The sequence below is a fragment of the Monodelphis domestica genome, chromosome X (genome assembly GCF_027887165.1).
Source record: "Monodelphis domestica isolate mMonDom1 chromosome X, mMonDom1.pri, whole genome shotgun sequence".
NCBI classification, from domain to species: domain Eukaryota; kingdom Metazoa; phylum Chordata; class Mammalia; order Didelphimorphia; family Didelphidae; genus Monodelphis; species Monodelphis domestica.
Genome location: NC_077235.1, coordinates 75680309 through 75706056, shown reverse-complemented (window position 1 = coordinate 75706056; position 25748 = coordinate 75680309). Strand labels below are relative to the sequence as shown.

At 35.4% G+C, this 25748-nt stretch overlaps 1 protein-coding gene across 1 annotated transcript in view; it reads left to right on the top strand.

Moving 5' to 3' along the window:
• Positions 1-25748, top strand: part of LOC130456157 (uncharacterized protein C8orf48 homolog) — a 103016-nt gene that overhangs the window by 58677 nt on the left and 18591 nt on the right. The gene's annotated exons all lie outside the window — the stretch shown is intronic.

Here is a 25748-nt window from a genome sequence, read left to right as displayed (position 1 = left end):
GTCTTGTCCTTTCATCCTATACAGTTTTTCACTATTCCATCTACGTGTAATTCTTCTAGCTGCCCAGGTGATAGCAACAGTTTTTAAGAGTTACCAATGATCTCTTTTCTTAGAGGGATACATATCATTTTAACTTATTGAGTCTCTTAAAAATTTTTTTTTTGTTGTTTTGCTTTGTTTTTCTTTTTCCCCTCTTTTTAAATTACCTTTTGATGATTCTCTTGAGTTCTGTGCCTGGACATCAAATTTTCTGTTCAGGTCTGGTCTTTTCTTTACAAATGCTTGGAATTCTTCTATTGTGTTGAATCACCATACCTTCCCCTGTAAGAATATAGTCAATTTTGCTGGGTCGTTGATTCTTGGTTATAGACCTAGTTCCCTTGCTTTCCGGAATATCATATTCCATGCCTTTCTTTTTTTCAGTGTGGATGCAGCCAGATCCTGTGTTATCTTCACTGTGGTTCCATGTTATCTGAATGACTTCTTCTTGGCAGCTTGCAATATCTTTTCTTTGGTCTGATAGTTCTTGAATTTGGCTATAACATTCCTGGGTTTGTCAGTTGGAGATGAAATACAGGATGTGATCTGTGGATTCTTTCAATCTCCATTTTTCCCTCTTGTTCTAGGATATTGGGGCTGTTTTCCTGAATAATTTCCTATAGTATTATGTCCAGGCTTTTTCTTTTGTCATGGTCTTCTGGTAGCTCAATGATTCTTAAAATGTCTCTTCTTGGATGATTTTCTAAAACATATGTTTTGTGAATGAGATGCTTCATATTTTCCTCAATTTTTTCATTCTTTTTGTTTTGTTTTATAGTGTCCTGCAGCCTTGTGAGGTCACTTAATTCTAGTTGTATTCTGGTTCTTAAAGACTGGATTTCATCCCTGGCATTTTGGTCATCCTTTTCCTTTTGGTCTGATTTTCTTTGAAGGTCATCTTTCATCCTCTTTACCTTATCTTTCATCTCTCTTGTTTCATCTCTCATCTTTGCCTCACCTTTCATCTCCTTTGCCTCATTTTCCAGCTGGTTCATTTTGTCTTTCAAGACACTATTTTCTCATTTTAGTTCAAGTGCCTCTGTTTCATGATGACTTATCTTAATTTTAACGTTCTTTACCCAATTGTCTTCAGCCTCTCTTAACTATGTTTTGAGTTCTTCCACAGCCTGTATCCAATTCGCTGGGATTTCTGATTTATCATTTGCTGATCTCTTCCCCCTCTGTTCCGTTTGCTGAATAGAAGCTGTCAATTGTAATTTCTTTTTTCTTTTTCTGTTGTTTGCTCATATTAACCCTTTCTAATTCACAACTCCACCAGCAATGCATTAATATCCCTTCTTTGCCACATCCCCTCCAGCATTCATTACTTTCCTTTGCTGTCATGTTGACCAATCTTCTAGGTGTGAGGTGATACCTCAGAGTTGTTTTGATTTGCACTTCTCTGATTATAAGAGATTTAGAGCACTTTTTCATGTTCTTATTAATAGTTTTGATTTTGTTAACTGAAAATTTCCTATTCATGTCCCTTGCCCATTTATCAATTGGAGAATGGCTTGATTTTTTGTACAACTAGTTTAGCTCTTTATAAATTTGAGTAATTAGACCTTTGTCAGACGTTTTTGTAATGAAGATTGTTTCACAATTTGTTGCTTTCCTTCTAATTTTAGTTACATTGGTTTTGTTTGTACAAAACCTTTTTAATTTGATGTAGTCAAAATTATTTATTTTGCATTTTGTGACTCTTTCTAAGTCTTGCTTGTTTTTAAAATCTTTCCCTTCCCAAATATTTACTCATAGTTTCCTTCTTTATATTCAAGTCATTCACCCATTCTGAGTTTATCTTGGTGTAGGGTGTGAGGTGTTGATCCAAACCTAATCTGTCCCACACTATCTTCCAATTTTCCCAGCAGTTTTTATCAAATAGTGGATTTTTGTCCCAAAAGCTGGGGACTTTGGATTTGTCATAGACTGTCTTGCTGAGGTCATTTACCCCAAATCTATCCCACTGATCCTCCTTTCTTTCTCTTAGCCTGTACCAAATTGTTTTGATGACCACTGCTTTGTAATATAGTTTGAGATCTGGGACTGCAAGGCCACTTTCCTTTGTATTTTTTTTAATTATTTCCCTGGATATCCTTGATCCTTCATTCTTCCAAATGAACTTTGTTATAGTTTTCTCTAATTCAGTAAAATAGTTTTTTGGTAGTTCAATGGGTATGGCACTAAATAGATAGATAGGTTTGGGTAGGATGGTCATTTTTATTATGTTAGCTCGTCCCACTCATGAGCAATCAATGTTTTTCCAATTGTTTAGATCTAGTTTTAATTGTGTGGAGAGTGTTTTGTAGTTGTGTTCATATAGTTCATGTGTTTGTCTCGGCAGAAAGATTCCGAAGTATTTTATTTTGTCTAAGGTAATTTTGAATGGGATTTCTCTTTCTAGTTCTTGCTGCTGAGCTGTGTCGGAAATATATAGAAATGCTGATGACTTATGCGGGTTTATTTTATATTCTGCAACTTTGCTAAAGTTGTTGATTATTTCGATTAGCTTTTTGGTTGAATCTCTAGGATCCTGTAGGTATACCATCATATCATCTGCAAAGAGTGATAATTTAGTTTCCTCATTGCCTATTTTAATTCCTTCAATTTCTTTTTCTTTTCTTATTGTTAAAGCTAGCATTTCTATAACCTTATTATAATAGTGGTGATAATGGGTATTCTTGCTTTACTCCTGATTTTATAGGGAAGACTTCTTACTTATCCCCATTACCGATGATACTTGCTGATGGTTTTAGGTAGATACTACTTATTTTAATGAATGGCCTGTTTATTACTATGTTTTCTAGCTCTTTCAGCTTTGACAATATATTTTTATTTCCAAAACTAATCTCAAAATTGTATGTACTTTGCTAGTTCTGATGTTACTTGTTATACCTGCCTTTATATCACTGAAATGTTCTTCTTTATACTTCTCCTGGGCCCAACATTCTGTGTGCCCACATCCAATGGAGTCAGTCAGATCCTCTCTCTGTGTGCTAATGACCCTTCCAAGTTTGATATTCTAGATTGGAGAATATACCCTATAACTCAGGGTGCATTGCTTCTAAATTGCCTCCAAGGTCATTCAGTATTGGACATACTTTCTCAAGTCTTATATTTTGGCTTCTATATAAACTCCAGATTCTGATATTCTGAATGGCAATTCTCTTAGCCCTTCTCAATTCTAGTCTCTTGAAATGTATCTCCAAGTCAGACATCATATTTTCTTTTTTTTTCCTTCAAACTCTTATCTTCTATATTAGAAACAATATTAAGTATTAGTTCTAAGGCAGAAGAGTGGCAAGGGATAGGCAGTTAGTGTTAAGTGGCTTGCCTAGGGTCACACAGCTGGGGAGTGTTTGAGGATAAATTTAAACCCAGGACCTCCCATCTCTAGGCCTAGCTTTCTATACACTGAACTACCAAGCTTCCCCTGATATTGTATTTTTTATACTTGTTTAATCCTTTTTATGAGTGAGAGCTAATAATTAAGGCAAAGTACTTTTTTCCATAGGTGCTCTTTCCTTCTGCTGTACACAAAACTATACCTTTATTTATAAATGAGGATATCTGGTACATAGTGTCAGTAGTATAAAGTTGGTAATATTTTCATTAATGTTATAGAAATGGCTTATCTTGCCTTTGCTTTTTAAAAAAAACTAATTAATTTCTGTCAGTCTCCCCTCTTGGAGCTTAGTCAGGAGATCTCTCAGTGTAGTTTGTGGGGGAGGGGTGTTGGAGTTTGAGCTTCCCTGTCCTCTGGAGCCTTTTAATGGGATTAAGTCCACCTGGGTTGGGCTGGATATGCTCTGAGGCCAAAACCTCCTGGAAGGTTGGAGCAATATGGAGGGTCACTGCTGCTGTGACCAGGCTGTCTGCTCTCAGCTCCCTCTCCAGCTCCTTCCCCACCACCTGTGTTTGATGCTCTGAGCCTGGCACAGCCCTACCCACAAGGTACTCCCTCCCGACCAGTGCCTCTGCCCACCCAGAGGTTCCCGCTGCTGCTTAGAGGCTTAGAGCTTTAGGTGGGGAGGGGTCCTGTGACCTTCCTTCTTCCTTCCCCTTAAACCAGAGTGTTCTTGAATTCTGGCTTTTGGGGGTGTACCTTTTGAACTGAGTCCATCAGGAGGGTTCATTTGCTCTGTGTTGTTGTTAGGTTTGATTTTCATTCCCCTGGGAGCATTTAGTTTGTGATCGGTAAAAAAGGGTTTTAAGAGGTCTGAACTTTTGCTATCTCTACACCGCCATCTATGATACTGTATTTTCTAAAGACCTTTCCAGACTTGTCATTTTATATTCCAAGTTCACTTCTGCCTCTGATATTCAAAGAATTGTTTTTCCTTTCTCTTATTTAATCATTTTTAGTATGTTAAATGACATTTGTATACTAGCAATAGAATTATGTAAAATTATAGATTTTTTTATTTGTGAATCTTGTGTACTTACTTTTAAAAAAATAAATATAGTCCATTCATTAAAAACAATAATAATATGTACAGCATCATTACCCATTGAAAATACTGGATCCATTGACTTTTTTTCAGCTTTATTTTCTTTTTCTTTGTTTTCTTGTTAATATAGATTAGACATAATATATTGAAATTTCTACTTTGTGTGATTCAGGAAATGAGTTTTAATTCTGAGCATCACCGTTATGCTAATATAAATCATATGGTTATATATGTTGCATCTTATACACTTCATAAACTTTTTATCACTCAAATTATCCTTCCCTCCCCCATAAGTTTTATCTATTTCATACAGAAGCAAAGCTTATTCTCAACAATAATAGTGGCTATTCTCAGGATCATCTGAGTTATGATCATCTATATTCAAAGAGCCCTCTCAACTCTGATGCTGTTTTGGTTTTTAGCTCAGCCTAGTCCTTAAAGTAATTGTATGTTCTAAGGCCATTTTCCTTGTTCTTTAATACTGTCCTCTAAGTTCTCTTCTAGCTCTAACATTTTCTTCTGTCTTGTTTTTCCTTGGTCTCACATTCTATGTTCTCAGCTCCTAGGGAATCAGACAACTTCTGTTCTCAGGCTTTGAACACATTCTGTGTTTTAAGGTCCCTTAGACCTTTGACAGTCTTTATTTAACATGCCCTCTGAAGTCTGCTATTCTGGCTTCTTTTTGATAACATTGTGAGCTTGGATGACTATCCCTTTGCAGAAATTGCCCATTTTAAGATCTATCCCTCCTCCAGGATATTTATTTGCAATCCATTCATTCACAAGTCAGAAATTCTATGTTCTAAAGAATCTATGGGCTGCCTTTTTTTTGTTTAAGAGATTGATTTCAAAGAGTTTTTTCACATATATAGTTTTATTGGCAATACTGTCATTCACAATAATAAATAGTGCCCTTTTTAAAACTGGCATTTATCAGGTAATGTGTTAGGGGAAAAACCCAATATATTTTCATCACTGATAAGAATATCAGTAACAATTTTAGCAGATTAAAGCAGTGCATGAAAACATTATTTTTCTCTTTCCTTATTGGTTGTTTCAAGACCTGACTTGCAGTCAGAGCATCAGCATTCTTGAAATTTTGTTTAAACATATGTTGTATGCCATAATCTTATTATATTTATTGATTTTTAAATTTATTCCTTTAATCCCTCAAATTGGAATTCAACACAGGAACAAAATTCCTTCCTGGCAATATTTTTTATTCTCAGGTATATCCATGATCTGATAATCAAGGCTCTAAGAGCCCTTACAGCTCTTATACTCTGTCATATTCTTCTGACTCTGATATTTCCTTCTTGTAAGTGGCTTGACACTCTATAATTCCCTTCTCACTTAAAAAAATTGGAACTTGGTCAAGATGGAAGCATAGAGGCAGCAAAAGTTCAGACCTCTGGAAACCCTTCCTTACCAATTACAAACTAAATGCTCCCAGGGGAATGAAAATCAAACCTAACAACAACCCAGAGCCAAGGAACTCTCTTGCTGAACTCAATTCAAAAGGTATGTCCCCCCCAAAGCAGAATTCAAGAACATTCGGGTTTAAGGGGAAGGACGAAGGAAGGTCCCAGGACCCCTCCCCGACCTAGTGCACTAAGCCTCTAGCTACAGCAGTGGGAACCTCTGGGCGGGCAAAGGCGCTGTTCTTGAGAGGGTACCTTGTGGGCAGGGCTGTGCCAGGCTCAGAGCATCAAACACAGATGGTGGGGAAGGAGCTGGAGAGAGAGCACAGAGCAGGCAGCCTGGTCACAGCAGCAGTGACCCTCCATTTTGTTCTAGCCTTCCAGGAGGTTTTGGCCTCAGGGCATATCCAGCCCAACCAAGTTGATCTTAATGCCATCAAAAGTCTTCAGAGGTCAGGAAAGCTCAAACTCCAACACCCCTCCCCCACAGACTGCTGGACATTAATCCAATGAAAGCTTCCAGAGGACAGGGAAGTTCAAGCTCCAACACCCCTCCCCCACAGACTGCACTGAGAGATCTCCTGACAAAGCTCCAAGAGGGGAGACTGACAGAAAACCCCAAAACAAAAAAAAATGAGAGGAGCAAGAGCACAGACAACTTTAGGGAATAAAGAAGCAAACAACAGAAAAAGAAAAAAGAAATTACAATCAACAGCTTCTATACAGGCACTGAACAAAGAGCAAATGGAACAGAGAAGGAGGATGGAACATCAAGCAATAAAACAGGAAACCCAGCGAATTTGATACAGGCTTTGAAACAACTCAAAATACAATTCAAAACACAATTAAAAGAGGCTGAAGACAACTGAGAGAAGAACTTAAAAACTAAGATAAGACATCTGGAAACAGAAAATAGTGTCTTGAAAGCCAAAATCAGCTAGCTTCAAAATGAGGCAAAGGACATGAAAGATGAGGCAAAGGAGGTGAAAGATGAGGTAAAGAGAATAAAAGATGAGGGAAAGGAGATGAGAGATGAGGTAAAGAGAATGAAAGATGACCTCCAAAGAAAATCATACCAGAAGGAGAAGGATGACCAAAAAGTCAGGGATGAAATCCAGTCTTTAAGAACCAGAATACAACAACTAGTATCAAGTGACTTCACAAGGCAACAGGACACTATAAAACAAAATAAAAAGAATGAAAAAAATTGAGGAAAACATGAAGCATCTCATTCACAAAACAGAAGATTTAGAAAATTGTTCCGGTAGAGACAACTTAAGAATTATTGGTCTACCAGAAGACCATGACAAAAGAAAAAGCCTGGATGTCGTACTACAGGAAATATTCCAAGAAAACTGCCCTGATATTCTAGAACAAGAGGGAAAAGTAGAGATTGAAAGAATCCACAGATCACCTCCTGTACTTAATCCCTAACTGACAACACCCAGGAATGTTATAGCCAAATTCAAGAACTATCAGACCAAGGAAAAAATATTACAAGCTGCCAAGAAGAAGTCATTCAGATACCATGGAACCACAGTGAGGATAACACAGGATCTGGCTGCATCCACACTGAAAAAAAGAAAGGCATGGAATATGATATTCCAGAAAGCAAGGGAACTAGGTCTATAACCAAGAATCAATGACCCAGCAAAACTGACTATATTCTTACAGGTGAAAGTATGGTCATTCAACAAAATAGAAGAATTCCAAGAATTTGTAAAGAAAAGACCAGACCTGAACAGAAAATTCGATGTCCAAGCATAGAACTCAAGAGAATCATCAAAAGGTAATTTAAAAAGAGGGAAAAAAGAAAAACAGAACAAAACAAAACTTTTTAAAGAGACCCAATAAGTTAAAATGATATGTATCCCTATAAGAAAAGAGGTCACTGGAAACTCTTAAAAATTGTTATTACCACCTGGGCAGCTGGAAGAATTATACTTAGAGGGAACAGTGACAAACTGTATAGGATGAAATGACAAGACATAAATATGTATGTATATATATGCATAATATATACACATGTGTGTATATATATATATATACACAACTAGAGCTAAAAAGAGCTTAATACTAAAAGAAATGGTAACAGAAACAAAAGGGGGTAAATTTATATGTCACAAAGAAGCTCATGGTGGGGTGGAGGGACATCAGTACACTGGAAGGGTAAAGAGGTTGGAGATAAGAAATACTCAACTCTTACATGCATTGAAATTGACCCAAAGAGGGAAGAACAATCCAATCCATTGGGACAGAGAATAGATTTGCGCCCTATAGGTAAGTAGAAGCATAACAAACGGACTGGCGGGGAGGGAAGCAGTACAAGGGAGGGAGAAGGTGGGGGGTAGTTTAATTATACTAGTGGGAGACCTGAACCTTCCTCTATCCAAACTAGATGAATAAAACCAAAAAATACATAAGAAATAGGTAAGAGAAGTGAATGAAATCTTAGAAAAATTAGAGTTAGTAGATATGTGGAGAAAAATAAACAGGGATAAAAAGAAATATACCCTCTTTTCAGCAGCACATGGTACATTCACAAACTTGACGATGTATTAGGGTATAAAAACATTGCAAACAAGTGCAAAAGACCAGAAATAATAAATTCAACCTTCTCAGACCACAATGCAATGAAAATAATAATTAGTAAGGGTCCATGGATAGGCAAATCAAAAATTAATTGGAAATTAAACAATATGATTCTCCAAAACTGGTTAGTTAAAGAGCAAATCATATAAACAATTAATAATTTCATTGAAGAAAATGACAATGATGAGACATCCTTTCAAAATCTATGGGATGCAGCCAAAGCAATACTCAGGGGGAAATTTATATCCTTGAGTTCATATATTAACAAACTAGATTGGGCAGAGGTCAATGAATTGGGCATGCAAATCAAAAAACTAGAAAGTGAACAAATTAAAAACCCTCAGATGAAAACTAAATTAGAGATCCTAAAACTCAAAGGAGAAATTAATAAAATTGAAACTCAAAGAACTATTGATTTAATGAATAATACCAGAAGCTGGTACTTTGAAAAAACAAATAAAATAGAGAAAGTACTGGTCAACCTAATTTAAAAAATGGAAAGAAGAAAACCAAATTGACAGTATCCAAGATGAAAAGGGAAACCTCACCTCTAATGAAGAGGAAATTGAGGCAATCATTAAAAATTATTATGCCCAATTATATGGCAATAAATATGGTGATCTAGGTGATATGGATGAATATTTACAAAAATATAAATTGCCTAGACTAACAGAGGAAGAAATAGAATAGCTAAACAACCCCATATCAGAAAAAGAAATTGAATAAGCCACCAAAGGACTCCCTAAGAAAACATCTCCAGGAGCAGATGGATTCACAAATGAATTCTATCACACATTCAAAGAACAACTAATCCCAATATTATACAAACTATTTGACAGAATAAGCCCAGAAGGAGTTCTACCAAATCCCCATTAGATCTTAAGCTCCTTCAGGGCAGGAACTATCATTTTTTTTCTTATTTGTATCCACATCATGTAGTACAAGGTCTGGCAGGTAGTAGGGGCTCAATGAATGTTTGACTGACTGACTACAATCCTGTCACAGCACAAAACTATGTATTTAATCTCTTTCCATCCGATGTATTCTCTTGAAAGGCACTTCTAATTGATATTTTGTCTTTTAAAAACCTACTCAAAGCTGTCATATTATGTTCATATTCCCCTCCATTGACTGTTATGGGATATTTTCTTGCCTTTTCATTTATTTATCCAGCTTTAATATATTTAGTTACATGTGTTTTAGCAATGCAAATATTTTAAGGAAGGTCACAACTTGTTTACCTTATGAATCCTTACTTTTAAAATAATTACTTACCTTTAAAATCTATTTATAGTCCATTCATTATCAATAATAGTAATATCTACAGCAGCCTTACTCCTTGAAAACACTACTTATATTTACTTTTTTATCAGTTATTTTTTTTCTTTTCATTGTTCCCTCTTGGAACCAGAATAGTCATGACATGTTCAATTTGAAACTTTGGCTGTGTGATTCAAGACCTGAATTTTAATTCAGGAGATCACCATTGAGTTTATAGAAGTTATATCCAAATAAACATTTTTTATCATACCATAAATCTACTTTAAAATATTTAAAAATTTTATCTTCTTGTCCCCCTGCCTTGGACCCTTCACTACATAAACAAAACCTCTCTTCAAGCAATGATAATACATATTCTGAGGACCACCTGGGCTCTGATTAACTGTTCCATGGGGCCTCTCACCTCTGACAGTCCAATTATATGGCCAAACCTCACCTTGAAATTGCCTGTTTTAAGGACTTTCCTGATTCTGTTTCCCTTTCTTTTAAGTGCCCTGCCTATTCTGATGTTATCCTTTCTGTAGCTTTTCTCAGACCTAAATTCTGGATGCTTAGATTCAACTGAATTGGACAATTTATTTTCCCTCTCTCTAATCATTTCTTTCTACGATGTAATGACTCTCCCACGTTTGATCATCTATGTTGAATGCTACATCTAGCTTGAGCTTCCTGTATTCTAAATTGCCTCCAAGTTCAGACATTCTATGCTGGTCATACCCTTTCTAGTCTTCTATTCTAGCTTCTATATCACCTCCTGGTACTAATATTCAGAGCCTAGACTGCCCACCAGCTAGAACTTCTTTATTCTAAGCTCTATCCATCCTCCAGTTTATTTTCTAGGAAGGCACCTCCAAGTCAAACATCTGATTTTCTAAAGATCCCCTCATCACCCTAGTTATTTTATGTTCAGGAACCTCTCTACCCTCTGATATTCAAGGGCTTTTTTCCTTTTCACTTGTTTAAATTATTTATTAGAAATATAATTATTTAAAATCACAAATTGTTTACCTTGTAAATCTTGTATACTTCATTGATTTCCTTTATAGATATGACCTATTCATTACCAGTAATATGTACAACAGCCTCTCTTCTTGAAAAAACTGCATCTAATAATTTTTTGTCAGTTTCCCCCCTTTAAATCCAGATTAGTCATGATATAGTCAAACTTCTACTTTAGCTATGTGATTCAGGATATGCTTTTGAATTCAGAAGATCACCATTGTGATTATAGATATTATGTTGAAATATATGTTACATTTTATGCCATATATTTATTTTAATTCCTTACCTTCCATCTGAGAATCAATATTGTTTGTATATTGGTTCTAAGGCAGAAGAGCAATAAGGGCTAGACAATGGGGGTTAAGTGACCTGCCCAGGGTCACCCAGCTAGGAAGTGTCTGAGGCCAGATTTGAACCCAGGACCTCCTTTCTCTGGGCCTGGCTCTCAATCCACTTAGCCACCTATCTGTCCCTTACCATATACTTAAAAAAAAGTAACCCTGACCTTCTGTCTTAGAATTGATATTAATTACTGGTTCCAAAGCAGAAGAACTGTAAGGGCTAGCCAGGTGGGGCTAAGTGACTTGCCCACCATCACACAGGTAGGGAGTACCTCCCATCTCTAGGCCTGGTTCTCAGTCTACTGAGCCTAGCTGCCCTCCCTCATACTTTTAAAAGTTAAAATTAAAAAAAAAATAAATGAATTAAAAATAATTTAACTTGCCTTCCACAGATCTTGGACTCCTTGAGCACATAAACAAAACCTCTCAGCACTAATATTGCATGTCTTCAGGTCCTTGGAGTTCTGAAAGTCTTTGTCCTGAGTCCTTTTTGCTCCTACAAATTAGCTTCATGACTGAAGCTGGTCTTCAAATGATGTGAAGATTAAAATTTAGGAATATGGGGAGACTGAGGCAGGTAGAAATTAGTTTCTCTCTGCAAGGAGTATTATATTTTTAGAGGTTTATTAAAGGTTAAAGATTAAAGAATATACAAGTAAGAAACATGTGCCTAGGCCAGAGGCCTAGACAAAATAACCTCACATCACGCAAGAGACTGCCTGCTCCAAAACGGAAGTCCAAAAAGAGCCGAGAGAGAGAGAGAGAGAGAGAGAGAGAGAGAGAGAGAGAGAGAGAGAGAGAGAGAGAGAGAGAGAGAGAGCCTCAAAAGCCTTTGAATCAGCTTAAATACCTTCTCGATCTCGGCCCAGGTGAGATTACAAGGCATTCTGGGGAAGTGGAGCAAAGGCTCGTGGGGATTGTAGTCCTGTATTCGAGTCTATTTTTTACAATGATATGTTCTAAGGGTTTTGTGGTTTGGATGTCCCACCTTCTAAGTGCCGTTTCTGCTCTGAATTCTCTTCTCTCTGTCTTCTCCCAGGCCTTCTGTTACCTCTAACAATATAAGCCCATCAAATGTCTTAGACAGATTTTTATGTGGCCAAAAAAATAATCTCTTATATATATATATATATATATATATATATATATATATATATATATATTAAACCCTCACCTTCTGTCTTAGAATCAATACTGTGTATTCGGTCCAAGGCAGAAGAGTGGTAAGGGCTAGGCAGTGGGGGTGAAGTGACTTGCTCAGGGTCACACAGCTAGGAGGTGTCTAAGGTCACATTTGAACCCAGCACCTCCCATCTCCAGGCCTGGCTCTCTTTCTATGGAACCACTTAGCTTCCTCATCAGCCTTATTTTTCCAAGAAGTGGTGTAAAATTGTCTTTTAATTTTTTTCTCCTATCCTTTCCTTTCATCTTCCTTTTCTCTCTTCTTTCTTCTCATTAACAGACTGAAGTTATATAAATTCTCTGCTAGGAATTCCAAAATCGAGGTTTAAATTATTTTTTTAACCCTCACTTTCTGTCTTAGAATCAATACTATGTATTGGTTCCTGGTTCCAAGGCAGAATTCACTTAGCCACCTAGCTACCCATGGACTAATTGTTTTGAAGATATTGTAAAGTTACTGATGAGAGAAAAACCTGAACCTCACGTAATTCTTACAAAAGTTTGTACAAATTTAGATGACTAAGTTTTATTAGAAATCTGATTGGATACCCAGGAAGAGTGAAGTAGAAACTAATTTAGAAATAACTTTTGAATTTGTATGTATCTTGAAGCTAGAAATTTTCTATTAAAGCATATGAAACTCATCCATTTTATAACAGATTATATATGTGTGTGTATATTTATCTATCTATATATGAATTTTTAAAAACTCTTACCTTCTGCCTTAGAATCAATGCTAAGTATTGGTTCCAGTAGGCAGAAGAGTGCTAAGGGGTGGCCAGTTAGGGTTAAGTAGCTTGTCCAAGATCATACAGCTGGGAAATATTTGAGGTTACATTTGAACCCAGAACCTTCCATCTCTAGGCTTGGCTTTCTAGCCACTTAGCTGCCCCTATGTATTTGAATTTTTCGAATTGTCTTGCTTCCTTCTCATTCTATTTATGAAAAGTAACTTGATATGTACATGACATTCATTTAGAAAAAACACTTGTGTTGTTTTTGTGAACAATATATCAAAACTTGTTATTAGAATGAGACCAAGTTTTTGTGTTGTTTTTTTTTTATGAGTTTTTGATGCATTTGTCTTTTAGGGAATAACAGAATTGTAACTAATTGACTATAACTCAATAGTTTAATTTGATATTTAACACTGTATCTTTGAGAAACTCAGTAAAAGTAAGATTAGACAATAATAGTTGTTCTGAACAGTAACAGAATGTATTGGCCTGTTCCTTTAATTCTTGAAGGGCACTACCCCCAGAAATGAGTGGTCTTCCACCCACAGCTAAATCTCCCCCCCAACTTGAGGTGTCCTGAAGAGACTTCATCAGTGTTAATTGATCAACTAAAGCTTAGTGGGGGAAAGAAATGTGTTTTAACTCAGGGAACAGCAACTAGAAAGTTTTCTTCCTACTTTTTAAGGCTGAACTTTTCACTGGAAAATGACCTTGAATACTGTTTGCACATTCAAGATAAATTGGGTCCTAAAAGCAAAGTTTGTCAATGCTCCAAATCCCATTGTTTGCTTGATGGTATTCTGTTCCCTTCAATTGCCCACCCAATATCTAACATCAAAGCAATGTGTTTAAAGCTGCAGAAGTAAGTTTTTGTTCTTCAAGGTACATTTTGATCAAGGTTTTTCTATGTGGCCTATAATGCAATCTATTTAAAAATAAGTGTTTAAAATGTATAGTGCAAGAAATGTTAAGAATTGGATATTAGCTCTCTACAGATTCTGAAAGATGAAGAGCAAGCAAACAGAAAAGAGAAGGGAGTATGTTTTAATTTGGAAAAATGCTTTGAATGCATCTTTGTAGATAATACAACTGACCTTGATTGTTCATTGGGCAAACAAGCCTTTTGGGGGCTATTGGCTAGGGCCAAGCAAACTTCCACAGGAGCGTGAGCCATTTCAGGCCTCTTTCTAAAAGTTTTATAATTATTGAGAACTCCTTAAAATGGATTTTTGAGGCGTTTGTCTCACAAACTTCTTAATATATTGGGATTAGGAATGAGCAGTGTAGGTTCCTTCATTATTCCTTCTGGGATAATGAAAACATTTTGAGGTGCTTTGAATCCCTGGAAAATGCTTGAATTATAACTAATCAAACAATTATTATAGTAGGTAAATTAGTGAAAAGGGGTTACCTGAGTTGAAATTAACTTGACAGCAGGGAAAATAAAGATTTATTATTAAGTTTTGCTTAACCACAATTATGTGCTAAAATTATAAAAGCAGTATTCAATGAAGTACATAGAGTTTGAGACATGGATAGAATGTGAAGAATGTAGAGCTCAAGGGAGTAAAGGTTTAAAAGAAGAATAATGAAGGACATAAGAATGAGATGTGTTTCAAGACCACTTGATTGATGTCATATAGATATGTAGATACGTATATAAAATGAGAGAGAAATTAAAAAAGAAAGTTCAGGCATGTTGTCAAGAAGGTCTGAGGAATTTTTCTGAAGTAAGAAGGATATGGGAAATTTCATTCGTCAAAATTAGGTCAGGCTCTTTTGAATAGTTCCAAGGTAAATAGAAGAAAGCTATAGAGAGCTGGGAAATGTCCCCAGGTACCTTTAAAATGAATTTCATTGATAATAATGGGCTGTCTTTTTGAAATGCAAACAGTAGATGAGCTTTAGATACATTGAGATTTAAAGGCTGCCATTGGTAGTTACAAAATTGAGATTTTTGATTTGGCTGAAATATTCCCTGAATTGATTTTGACTTCTCTTTAGTGAGATAGGAATGATTAGTCAGATTTACTGTGTTGTTTGGCATTAAGACAAAGTGTTGGGCCAAATTACCTTAGATTTTGTTACCTTAGAATTTGGTAGCCTAACATAAGTGTTAGAATTCATGGTATTAGAATGTATTCGAAGACTGAGCTTTCCTTTGTTTCTCTTGGATTATACATTTAACTGTTAAAGGAATGACATAAACTTTTTTTTAAAGGAAAAAAATGAATTTATATCCCTACCTTTGAAGCCACATTGCCTACTCCTTAGTCTGCTACAAGTAAAGTCAAATAAGCATCTGGTAGCTAAAAGCATCCTTCAGAATTGTTGATAGGGAAGCTCTTGGTACTTAGATTTGAGAATCATTATATTAACTTTTTTTTTTCTGTGAAGCGTCTCATAGACTTCAGATAGGCCATGGCCTGTAAGCATCAGATGAAATTTCTTAGAGCTCCTCTGCTAGAGCCAAAAATCACTGGAGTTTTAGGGTAAGTGATTTTAAAAGCAAAGGCTTATAATTTAGCCCAGAATACTTTGTTAACCTAATAATAGGTATGAATCTGAATTGGTAACAACTATATATGTAACTCCTAGTACTGGCATTGAACAATTAATTGCATGCTTATGTTGTGAAAATTAGTAATACCAACATAGTTAGAAAAATGGCTTCTCTTGATACTGCCATTTTTTTGTTAAGTGTATTTTATTTTACTGGGATTATAATAACAATTTCAAAAATTTCTTTGCTGCTTCATTGATGTTTGAGACTTGGAAGAACTAGTTTCATATGTGGCTAAAGTTTGTAAATCAGCTTAGGTTAAGGAAGTAAAGTGCCACCTAAATTTGTTTAGTTATATTAAAGCCATGTGTGATGAGTGATTTTTCTCTGTGAGATAATTTGGGAATACATCTACCTAAATTAATATCATCTGATTAGCACTGACACTTATTAAAGCAGTTTCTCTTTCATCCGGATGCTGTTAAATTCTGAACTGAACTTTTTAATTTTAAAAATATTTTATTTTCCAATTCCATGAAATAACAATTTTCAACATACATTTTCCAAAATTATAAGATCCAAATTGTCTCCCTCCCTCTTTTTCCTCTCTCCTCCCTGAGATGGTAAGCAATTTGATCAGGGTTGTACAAGTATGATCACATAAAGTATATTTCCATATTGGACATTGTTCTGAGAGAATACTTATATAAAACCAAACCACAAAATAAAAACACAAATAAAATAAAGTGAAAAACAGTATACTTTCATCTGCATTCAGACTCCAACAGTTCTTTTTTTGGATGTGGACAACATTTTTTGTCACGAGTCCTTCAGAATTGTCCTGTATCATTGTAATGTTTAGAATAGCTAAGTCTTTCACAGTTAATCATTGTATGATATTGCTGTTGCTGTGTACAGGTTTTGCTCATTTCACTCAGCATCAGTTCATGTAGATCTTTTCAGATTTTTTGAAATCATTCTTTTTCTTCCTTTCTTATAGTGTAATAGTATTCCATCACTATCATATACCAGAACTTGTTCAGCCATTCCCCAATCAATGGAAATCCCCTCAATTTCTATTTCTTTGCCTCCACAAAAAGAGCTGCCATAAATATTTTTGTACAGGCAGATCCTTCTCCCTTTTTGACCTCTTTGGGACATAGACCTAGTAGTGGTATTACTGAATCAAGGGGTAAATACACAGTTTTATCATCATTTAGGCATGGTTCCAAATTGCTCTCCAGAATGTTTGAATCATGAACTGAACTTTTTAAACACAGTGAAAAGGAAAAGAAAACTTGTAAAACTGTTATATCATGTTATCAGTCTTTCTGGTCATGTGTTGTAATATTCTAAAGCACTGTTGAAAAGAGGAAGATTTATCTGAAATTACTTGACTATCACATGAAAATTGCAAAACTATTAGTTAAGGTGTTAGGAATTATTATATTGATTGTATTGTAATATTGCATAATATCAATAATATTAAAACCTATCAAATATTTAATTAAGTATATATATATTTTAAATAATATTTTATTTGATCATTTCCAAGCATTATTCATTTTCTTTTCCTTCCCCCCACCCCCCATAGCTGATGCGTGATTCCACTGGGTATCACATGTGTTCTTGATTCGAACCCATTGTCATGTTGTTAGTATTTTCATTAGAATGTTCATTTAGAGTCTCTCCTCTGTCATGTCCCCTCAACCACTGTAGTTGGGCAGTTGCTTTTCCTCGGTGTTTCCACTCCCACAGTTTGTCCTATGCTTATGGATAGTGTTTTTTCTCCTAGATCCCTGCAGATTGTTCAGGGACATTACACCGCTACTAATGGAGAAGTCCATTACATTTGATTGTACCACAGTGTATCAGTCTCTGTGTACAATGTTCTCCTGGCTCTGCTCCTCTCGCCCTGCATCACTTCCTGGAGGTCGTTCCAGTCTCCATGGAATTCCTTCACTTTATTATTCCTTTTTTCACAATAGTATTCCATCACCAACATATACCACAATTTGTTCAGCCATTCTCCAATTGAAGGGCATCCCCTCGTTTTCCAATTTTTGGCCACCACAAAGAGCGCAGCTATGAATATTTTTGTACAAGTCTTTTGTCCATTATCTCTTTGGGGTACAGACCCAGCAGTGCTATGGCTGGATCAAAGGGTAGACATTCTTTTATTGCCCTTTGAGCATAGTTCCAAATTGCCCTCCAGAATGGTTGGATCAGTTCACAACTCCACCAGCAATGAATTAATGTACCTACTTTGCCACATCCCCTCCAGCATTCATTACTTTCCTTTGCTATCATGTTAGCCAATCTGCTAGGTGTGAGGTGATACCTCAGAGTTGTTTTGATTTGCATCTCTCTGATTATAAGAGATTTAGAACACTTTTCATGTGTTTATTAATAGTTTTGATTTCTTTATCTGAAAACTGCCTATCCATGTCCCTTGCCCATTTATCAATTGGAGAATGGCTTGGATTTTTGTACAATAGATTTAGCTCTTTATAAATTTGAGTAATTAAACCTTTGTCAGAGGTTTTTATGAAAATTTTTTCCCAATTTGTTGTTTCCCTTCTGATTTTAGTTACATTGGTTTTGTTTGTACAAAAGCTTTTTAATTTGATGTAGTCGAAATTATTTATTTTACATTTTGTGACTCTTTCTATGTCTTGCTTGGTTTTAAAGTCTTTCCCCTTCCAAAGGCCTGACATGTATACTATTCGGTGTTTAGCCAATTTACTTATGGTTTCCTTCTTTATGTTTAAGTCATTCACCCATTTTGAATTTATATTGGTGTAGGGTGTGAGGTGTTGATCAATTCCTAATCTCTCCCACGCTGTCTTCCAATTTTCCCAGCAGTTTTTATCGAATAGTGGATTTTTGTCCCAAAACCTGGGATCTTTGGGTTAATCGTATACTGTCTTGCTGAGGTCTCTTGCCCCCAGTCTATTCCACTGATCCTCCTTTCTGTCTCTTATCCAGTACCAAATTGTTTTGATGACTTCTCCTTTGTAATATAGTTTAATGTCTGGGACTGCAAGGCCCCCATCATTTGTGTTTTTTTTTTCATTATTTCCCTGGATATCCTTGATCTTTTGTTATTCCAAATGAATTTTGTTATGGTTTTTTCTAAATCAGTAAAGAAATATTTTGGGAGTTCCATGGGTATGGCACTAAATAGATAAATAAGTTTGGGTAGGATGGTCATTTTTATTATATTGGCTCGTCCTATCCATGAGCAGTTAATGTTTTTCCAATTGCTCAAGTCTAGTTTTAGATGTGTGGAGAGTGTTTTGTAGTTGTGTTCATATAGTTCCTGTGTTTGTCTCAGGAGATAGATTCCTAGGTATTTTATTTTATCTAAGGTGATTTTGAATGGGATGTCTCTTTCTAGTTTTTGCTGCTGAGCTGTGTTGGAGATATATAGAAATGCTGATGACTTATGTGGGTTTATTTAAGTATATTTTAAAAATGAAATTGATAATTAATTACTGTGTGGGAAAAGGTATACACACATACTAATGCAACTTGAAGAAAATCTTTTTTCTTATGACCAAAAAACCCTGTGCAAGAATTTGCTGCTATGTGGAATTCCTTGTCCCTAACCCCATTTCAGACTCTCTTTGATGTGAGAAGTAATTAATTAGAAATTAGGATTCTATTTATAATTCAGGACTATTTATTTTGGATTATAAGGTTACATCTGGGGTGAAGTTATATATTGAAGTTCCATATTGAGCCAATTTAGTCTTAACAGGCTTCATTCAGTCTCAGGGACTAAATTAAGAGGTCAATCTACAATACTTGAGACTTAAAAACTCAATCCACCCAAAGCTATGATTATTGGAATTTGTTGTTCAAGATTCTTTTTTAATTTAATTTTAATTTATTTTTTACTCAAGTTAGAACATTATTCCTTGGTTACAAGAATCATATTCTTTTCCTCCCTTCCCTCCCCCTATCCTTCCCATAGTCAGCATGTCAGAACCTATTTCCATGTTGTTGATGTTTGCACTAGGATGTTCATTTAGAGTTTACATCCTCAACCATATCCCCCCTCGACCCATATAATCAAGCAGTTGTTTTTCTTCTGTGTTTCTACTCCCACAGTTTTTCCTCTGAATGTGGATAGTGTTCTTTCTCATAGATCCCTACAAGTAGTTCAGGATCACTGCACTGCAACTAATGGAGAAGTCCATTACATTCAATTGTACCACAGTGTATCAGTCTCTGTGTACAATGTTTTCCTGGTTCTGCTCCTTTCGCTCTGCATCACTTCCTGGAGGTTGTTCCAGTTCCCATGAAATTTCTCCAGTTTATTATTCCTTTGAGCACAATACTATTCCATCACCAACATATACCACAATTTGTTCAGCCATTCCTCAATTGAAGGACTTCCCCTCATTTTCCAGTTTTTTTGCCACCACAAAGAACACAGCAATGAATATTCTTGTACAAGTCTTTTTCCTTATCTCTTTGGGGTACAGACCCAGCAGTGCTATGGCCTGATCAAAGGGAAGACAGTCTTTTATTGCCCTTTGAGCATAGTTCCAAATTGCCCTCCAGAATGGTTGGATCAATTCACAACTCCACCAGCAATGAATTAATGTGCCTACTTTGCCACTTCCCCTCCAACATTCATTACTTTCCTTTGCTGTCATGTTAGCCAATCTGCTAGGTGTGAGGTGATACCTCAGAGTAGTTTTGATTTGCATCCCTCTGATTATCAGAGATTTAGAACACTTTTCATGTGCTTATTAATAGTTTTGATTTCTTTGGCTGAAAACTGCCTATTCATGTCCCTTGCCTATTTATCAATTGGAGAATGGCTTGATTTTTTGTACAATTGATTTAGGAGTAATTAGACCTTTGTCAGAGGTTTTTGTTATGAAGATTGTTTCCCAATTTGTTGCTTCCCTTCTAATTTTGGTTACATTGGTTTTGTTTGTACAAAACCTTTTTAATTTGATGTAGTCAAAATTATTTATTTTACATTTTGTGACTCTTTCTATGTCTTGCTTGGTTTTAAAATCTTTCCCTTCCCAAAGGTCTGACATGTATACTATTCACCTAATTTACTTATAGTTTCCTTCTTTATGTTCAAGTCATTCACTCATTCTGAGTGTATCTTGGTGTAGGGTGTGAGGTGTTGATCCAAACCTACTCTCTCCCACACTGTCTTCCAGTTTTCCCAGCAGTTTTTGTCTAATAGTGGGTTTTGGTCCCAAAAGCTGGGGTCTTTGGGTTTGTCATAGACTGTCTTGCTGAGGTCATTCAGCCCAAGTCTATTCCACTGATCCTCCTTTCTGTCTCTTATCCAGTACCAAATTGTTTTGATGACCACTGCTTTCTAGTTTTTTAATTTGCATGCCCAATTCATTGACCTCTGCCCTCTCTAGTTTGTTAATATATGAACTCAAGGAAATAAATTTTCCCCTGAGTACTGCTTTGGTTGCATCCCATAGGTTTTAAAAAGATATCTCATCATTGTCATTTTCTTCAATGAAATTGTTATATATATAATATATATAATTAATATATCATTTACTTATAGTTTCCTTCTTTATATTCAAGTCATTCACCCATTCTGAGTTTATCTTGGGATAGGGTGTTGAACCAAACCTAATCTCTCCCATACTATCTTCCAATTTTCCCAGTAGTTTTTATCAAATAGTGTATTTTGGTCCTAAAAGCTGGGATCCTTGGGCTTATTGTCTTGCTGAGGTCACTCACTCAAAGTCTATTCCACTGATCCTCCTCTCTGTCTCTTAGCCAGTACCAAATTGTTTTGATGACCACTGCTTTATAGTATAGTTTGAGATCTGGGACTGCAAGGCCACCTTCCTTTGCATTTTTTTCATGATTTCCCTGGATATCTTTGATCTTTTGTTCTTCCAAATGTACTTTGTTATGGTTTTTTCTAATTCAGTAAAAAAAATTTTTGGTAGTTCAATGGGTATGTCAGTAAATAAATAAATTAATTTGGGTAGGATTGCCATTTTTATTATGTTAGCTTGTCCTACCCATGAGCAATCTATATTTTTCCAATTGTTTAGATCTAGTTTTAATTGTGTGGAGAGTGTTTTGTGGTTGTGTTCATATAGTTCCTGTGCTTGTCCTGGCAGATTGTCCTAAGTACTTTATATTGTCTAGTACTTTATCCTAAGTACTTTATATTGTCTAGGGTGATTTTAAATGGAATTTCCCTTTCTAATTCTTGCTGCTGAGATGTGTTGGAGATATATAGAAATGCTGATGACTTATGCGGGTTTATTTTGTATCTTGTAACTTTGCTAAAGTTGTTGATTATTTCCACTAGCTTTTTAGTTGATTCTCTAGGATTCTTTAAGTAGACCATCATATCATCTACAAAGAGTGATAGCTTGGTCTCCTCATTGCCTAATTTAATACTTTCAATTTCTTTTTGTTCTCTAATTGATACAGCTAGTGTTTCTAGTACAATGTTAAATAATAGAGGTGATAATGGGCATATTTATTTCACTCCTGATTTTATTGGGAAGGCTTCTAGTTTATCCCCATTGCAGATGATGTTTGCTGATGCTTTTAGATATATACTGTTTGTTATTTTTAGGAAAGGCCCTTCTATTTGTATGCTTTCTAGTGTTCTCAATAGGAATGAGTGTTGTATTTTGTTAAAGTTTTTTTCTGCATCTATTGATAAATCATGTGATTTTTATTGGTTTGCTTGCTAATATGGTCAATTATGTGAATGGTTTTCCTAATTTTGAACCATCCTTTCATTCCTGGTATGAATCCTACCTGGTCATAATGATTAACCCTTGTGATCACTTGTTGGAATCTTTTTGCTAGTATCCTATTTAAGATTTTTGCATCTATGTTCATAAAGGAGATTGAGCTGTAGTTTTCTTTCTCTGTTTTTGACCTGCCTGGCTTTGGAATCAGTACCATATTTGTGTTGTAAAAGGAATTTGGTAGAACATCTTCTTTGCTTCTTCTGTCAAACAGTTTGTATAATATGGGATTAGTTGTTCTTTGAATGCTTGATAGAATTCATTTGTGAATCCATCTGGACCTGGGGATTTTTTCTTAGGGAGTTCTTTGATGGCTTGCTCAATTTCTTTTTATGATATGGGTTGTTTAGGTATTCTATTTCTTCCTCTGTTAGTCTAGGCAATTTATATTTTTGTAAATATTCATCCATATCACCTAGATCTCCATATTTATTGCCACAAAATTAGGCATAATAATTATTAGTGATTGCCTCAATTTACTCTTCATTAGAGGTGAGGTTTCCCTTTTCATCTTGGATACTGTCAATTTGGTTTTCTTTCCTTTTTAAAATTACATTGACCAGTACTTTGTCAATTTTATTTGTTTTTTTTTCAAAGTACCAGCTTCTAGTCTTATTTATTAAATCAATAGTTCATATTTATGAATTTCTCCTTTGATTTTTAGGATCTCTAATTTAGTATTCATCTGAGGATTTTTAATTTGTTCACTTTCTAGTTTTTTAATTTGTTTGCCCTATTCATTGACCTCTGCCCAATCTAGTTTGTTAATATATGAACTCAAGGATATATATTTCCCCCTAAGTAATGCTTTGGCTGCATCCCATAGATTTTGAAAGGATGTCTCATCATTGTCATTTTCTTCTATGAAGTTATTAATTGTTTCTCTGATTTGTTCTTTAACTTACTGATTTTGGAAAATCGTATTATTTAATTTCCAATTAATTTTTTATTTTCTTCTCCATGTAGCCTTACTAATTATTATTTTCATTGCATTGTGGTCTGAGAAGGTTGCATTTATTATTTCTGCTCTTTTGCACTAGTTTGCAATGTTTTTATGCCCTAGTACATGGTCGATCTTTGTGAATATATCATGTGCTGCTGAAAAGAATGTGTATTCCTTTTTGTCCCTATTATTTTTCTCCACATATCTACTAACTCTAATTTTTCTAAGATTTCATTCACTTCTCTTACCTCTTTCTTATTTATTTTTTTGTTTGATTTATTTAGTTCTAATAGAGGTAGGTTCAGATCTCCCACTAGTATAGTTTTTCTGTCTATTGCATCCTTGAGCTCCACTAGTTTCTCTTTTAGAAATTTGGATGCTATGCTATTTGGTGCATACATATTGAGCACAGATATATTCTCATTGTCTATACTGCCTTTTATCAGGATGGAATTACCTTCCCTATCTCTTTTAACTAGATCTATTTTTACTTTCGCTTTGTCAGATAACCTGATTGCGGCTCCTGCCTTCTTTTTATCAATTGCTGCCCTATAGATTTGGCTTCATGCTCTTACTTTTACCCTATGTATTTCTACCTTTCTCATGTGTGTTTCTTGTAGACAGCATATGGTAGGGTTGTGGTTTCTAATCCACTCTGCTCTTTGCTTGTGTTTTATGGGTGAGTTCATTCCATTCACATTCAGAATTATGATTACCAGCTGTGTATTTCCCAGCAGTTTGATTTCCTCTCCTAGTCCTGCCCTTTCTTCTTTCACTATTTCCTTCTACACCAGTGTTTTGTTTTCAATCAGTCCCCCTAATTCCCACCCTTATTTTACTTCCCTTTCTACCCCTCCCTTCTTATTCTCCTCTTATTTTCTTTACAGTATTTTTAAACTACTCCCCCACCCTCACCCTCTCTTGTATTGCTTCACTCACCACCAGTCCATTTGTTGCCCTTCTGCTTCTCTATAGGGTGCAAATCAATTCTCTGCCCCAATGTATTTGATTGTTATTCCCTCTTTGAGTCAATTACAATTCATGTAAGAGTTGAGTGTTTCCTATCTCCATCCTCTTTACCCTTCCAGTGTATTGATGTTCTCCCCCCTTGCCATGTGCTTCTTTGTGACATATAAATTTATCCCATTTTTTCTTTTCCCATTTCTCTTAGTATTAACCTTTTTTAAACTCTAGTTGTATATATATATCTATATGTTTACCTATATACATATTTATGTATTGGCCTTTTATCCTATACAGTTTGTCACTGTTCCCTCTAAATATAATTCTTCTAGCTACCCAGGTGATAATAACAAATTTTAAAAGTTACCAATGTCTTCTTTACCTATAGGGATACATGTCATTTTAGCTTATTGGGTATCTTAAAAATGGGTTTGTTTGTTTTTGTTTTTTCCCCCCTTTTTAAATTAACTTTTGATAATTCTCTTGAGTTCTATGTTTGGGCATTGAATTTTCTGATCAGGTCTGGTCTTTTCTTTACAAGTGATTAGAATTCTTCTATTTTATTAAATGACCATACTTTCCCCTATAACAATATATTCAGTTTTGCTGGGTAGTTGATTCTTGGTTGTAGACCTTGTTTCCTTGCTTTCCAGGATATCATATTCCATGCCTTTTGGTCCTTCAGTGTAGATGCAGCCAGATCCTCTGTTATCCTCACTGTAGTTCCATGGTATCTGAATGACTTCTTCTTAGCAGCTTGTAATATTTTTTCTTTGGTCTGATACTTCTTGAATTTGGCTATAACATTCCTGGGTATTGTCAGTTGGGAATTAAGTATAAGATCTTTGGATTCTTTCAATCTCCCCTTTCACTCTTGTTCTAGAATGTCGGGGCAGTTTTCTTGGATAATTTCCCATAGGATGATGTCCAGGCTTTTTCTTTTGTCATGGTCTTCTGGTAGACTAATTATTCTTAAGTTGTGTCTCCTGGAACAATTTTATAAATCTTCTGTTTTGTGAATGTGATGCTTCATATTTTCCTCAATTTTTCATTCTTTTGATTTTGTTTTATAGTGTCCTGCTGCCTTGTGAAGTCACTTGCTTCTAATTGTTGTATTCTGTTTTTTAGAGACTGGATTTCATCCCTGGCTTTTTGGTCATCCCTCTCCTTCTGGTCTGATTTCCTTTGGAGGTTATCTTTCATCTTGTTTGCCCCAGCTTTCATTTTCTTTGCCTCATCTTTCATCTCCTTTGCCTCATTTTCAAGCTCATTAATTTTGGCTTTCAAGACACTATTTTCTGTTTCCAGATGACTTATCTTGCTTTTTAAGTTCTTTTCCCAGTTGTCCTCAGCCTTTATTAATTATGTTTTGAATTGTATTTTCAGTTCTTCCAAAGCCTGTGTCCAATTTGCTTGAGTTTCTGTGTTTTTGCTTGGTGTTCCTTCATCCTCCTCTGTTACATTTGCTCTTTGTTCATTGCCTGGGTAGAAGCTGTCGATATGTAATTTCTTTT